Source organism: Crocuta crocuta, unplaced genomic scaffold, assembly GCF_008692635.1.
Source record: "Crocuta crocuta isolate KB4526 unplaced genomic scaffold, BGI_CrCroc_1.0 scaffold978, whole genome shotgun sequence".
In the NCBI taxonomy this organism is placed as follows: domain Eukaryota; kingdom Metazoa; phylum Chordata; class Mammalia; order Carnivora; family Hyaenidae; genus Crocuta; species Crocuta crocuta.
In genome coordinates, this window is record NW_027530876.1 from 764,887 (window position 1) to 768,024 (window position 3,138).

The following is a 3,138-nucleotide window of genomic DNA, read 5'->3' on the forward strand; positions in this document are numbered from 1 at the left end:
CCATGGGCTGGGTGGCCTTGGGGGCCCCAGGCCCTGGTCATTGCATTCATCTCCAGATGACGCAACCCCTCATTACTTGGGATTCAAAGTTTTGGACCCCGCTTATGAAGTTGTGGCTTTTGTTGTATTCCACTTGGCGAAATAAAGCCCAGAAAACAGTAGAAAATTCCCAAGTTCCTTCAACATTTCTTTGCAAGGTAAACCCTTGAATCAATTGTTTTATTAATTTTTATTTAGAAGATAGTTATGTCTTCTCCCAGATTTTATTACAGCATAAAATATCATGCACGGGCGCTGGGGGGCTCAGTCGGTGAAGTATCCGAATTCGGCTCAGGTCATAATCNACTTATCCTATAGATGAGATATGTTATCGTTTCTTACACTAAATATCTATGGTTATGTAAGTGTGTACACATGAGTTGAACTAAATTGAGTTAAAATAATTAATGTCTTTATTTAAAAAGTCGATCCTTTTAGGGGCGCCTGGGTGGCTTAGTCGGTGAAGCGTCCGACTTTCGCTTAGGTCATGATCTCGCGGTTTGTGGGTTCGAGCCCCGCGTCGGGCTCTGTGCTGACTGCCAGCTCAGAGCCTGGAGCCTGTTTCAGTCTGTGACTCCCTCTCTCTCTGACCCTCCCCCGCTCACGCTGTCTCTCTCTCTCTCTCTCCTAGAAATTAAAAAAAAAAAAATTTATTTAAAAAGTCGATCCTTTTAAATTTCCAACAATGACAGTAATTATTTAGTCGTACAAAGTTACTCCACTTTGTAAAGTGACTTATTTTTTATTCATCAACTGTGATTGTATTGTTCTCCAATGTCGACCTGCTATAATTTCTTAATCCATTGAGTTTGTGACCTTGGGTGAATAATAAATTGAGGTGGTTAGCACATAATCACTACCTGGACAATTTCCAAAGGAATTTAAATTCATACAGACAGAGAATGGAGAAGTACTCATTTACTTTACACTTATATATTGTTGCCTGTGTATAAACACAGTTGCTCAACATACTGCTCAAACTCAGAAAAATCACTGTGGTATAAACATTGCTTGGTGCTCTGCGGGTTGTTTTAACTATATTTTAAAAACCTAAAGACTTAAAGCTTTAGATACTATTGCCACGTGAACACCTTTACCATGACTGGACATGAGTGTACATTTGCATAATACATATAAAGGTGTATTAAGTCAACAAATGTGTTTTTCTCACCTTATTTATTGAGAGAGAGAGAGAGCCGGGGAGGGTCAGGGAGGGGCAGAGAGTGAATCCCAAGCAGGCTCTTCATGGTCAGCACGGAGCCTGACACGGGGCTCGATCTTGAGAACCGTGAGATCATGACCTGAGCCGTAACCAAGAGTGCTTAACCGACCGAGCCGCCCAGGTGCCCCAAGTCGATAGATGCTTTAACAGCTTATGGATAGTAGAGCAGAGAAGCCTGGGTCTTGAAGTAGTTGCTAGCTTTTCGGCACTGGTGATCTGCTCAGAGGGCAGAGATGTCTCTCAGCCCAGTAGGAGCGGGCAGCCCCAAATTCGGTGAACAGAGGGGCGCATCTGCCATGCCTTGGCACGGTTCCTTCACAACCGAGGCCAGTTATGAGAAAACGAGCAAGCGAGCACAGCAAGTGGCCGGGGCTCGCTCTTAGAGGAGGAACTAAACTTCCAACTGGTCATCATGTTACTTTCTCCTGCAGGCTGTTATCAAATATTGTGACTCTGGTTACACTGTCAAGGCCGTGGGCGTTTCTGGCTCTAGGGCACCTGTGCTCTTACCAAGCAACCGAGCAGACTCCCCTGACAACTCTCTTTGATGCTGGCTTTCGCCGAGATGAGTCCTCAAGTTAATAATGTCCACGACAGCGCTCTCCCCGCCAGTGCCCTTGCTGGACCGCTGCTCCGTAGCGCCAAGCTTTGCCTCTGGCTGGGCCCGGTGACCCACTGTACGCGGCATGCAAAGAAAGGGAGTTGTGGGGATAATGAGGCGTGATCGCAATGCGCCACAGTTATTATGAGCAATGGAATTACCGCAGCCACCCCGGGCAATTATTAAGATATCATTAATTTGAATATGTTGTGGTAAAAAGGGATGAAGCACTGAAACACTGCAGACGAATCCCAAAAACAGTACGCACCTCACAAGAGGTCAAAGGCAGAAGTAGTAGAAAAGTGAGTCAACAGGTGAACGGACAGACAGAACGCGGCGTGTCCGCGCGACGGCCTGCCACTCGGCGGGAACGAGGGATGGAGGTCTGGCCCCTGCTGCACCAGGAAGGGACCCGGAGGACGTGGCGGGCTGCGAGGAGCCGGACGCAGGAGCTCGCATGCTGTACGACGGCACTGATAGGAGATGTCGGGGACGGGCAAGTCCCTGGCCGACGGGTGGGTGCGGNGAATGTGCTCGATGCCACTGAGCTGTCCACTTTAAGATGGTTGATTTCATGTTATATGAACTTCTCTTCAATAGGAAAACACTTAAACTGTGTTTCAGCGATTGCAAAAGTTCCTAGAATGAATTTTAAAATGCTCATGTTTTTACGCAAGAGTGCATATGAGTTATCTCGGCACAATGGTTTTTATTCCTTCTGAAAGATCATATTCCAACGTTTAAAATCCTCTTGTTTATTAATAGCCTTAGTGACACACAGAATGGACAGATTGTCGGGCTCAAGGTGGTTGGAAACAAACGGTCAGCGGGACAGGGTCACGGTGCACAGCCTGGCCACCGCACCCACACCCAGGCTTGTCCAGTGGTGACAACGCGGTCGCCAATACTTGGGAAGGGCGGTGTCGCTGCCACAGACCCACAGGCGCCCGTCCCAGAGACCTCAGTGCCAATTGTTTAACAACTTCTTCTGGTCCTTTGGCTTTTCTCTCGGGTGTGGAGATGACAGAGCACTTCTCGTTGGACAGGCAGACGCTTTCCGAAGATGGCTGCCTCAGTTGCTCCCGTTCTGCACATCGCTTTGCAGTACGACCTGACCAGTCCTCCTCCCGACAGGCGCTGGAGTCTATTTCCCCTTCTCTTGGCTGGGCCCAGCCCCGTGACTTGGGTTGACTAGCGGAACATGGCAGAAGGTGGCGCTGGGCAACTTCCGGGCCTAAGCAGGGAGAGGTGTCTGTATTTGCCCTCTCGGAAGCCA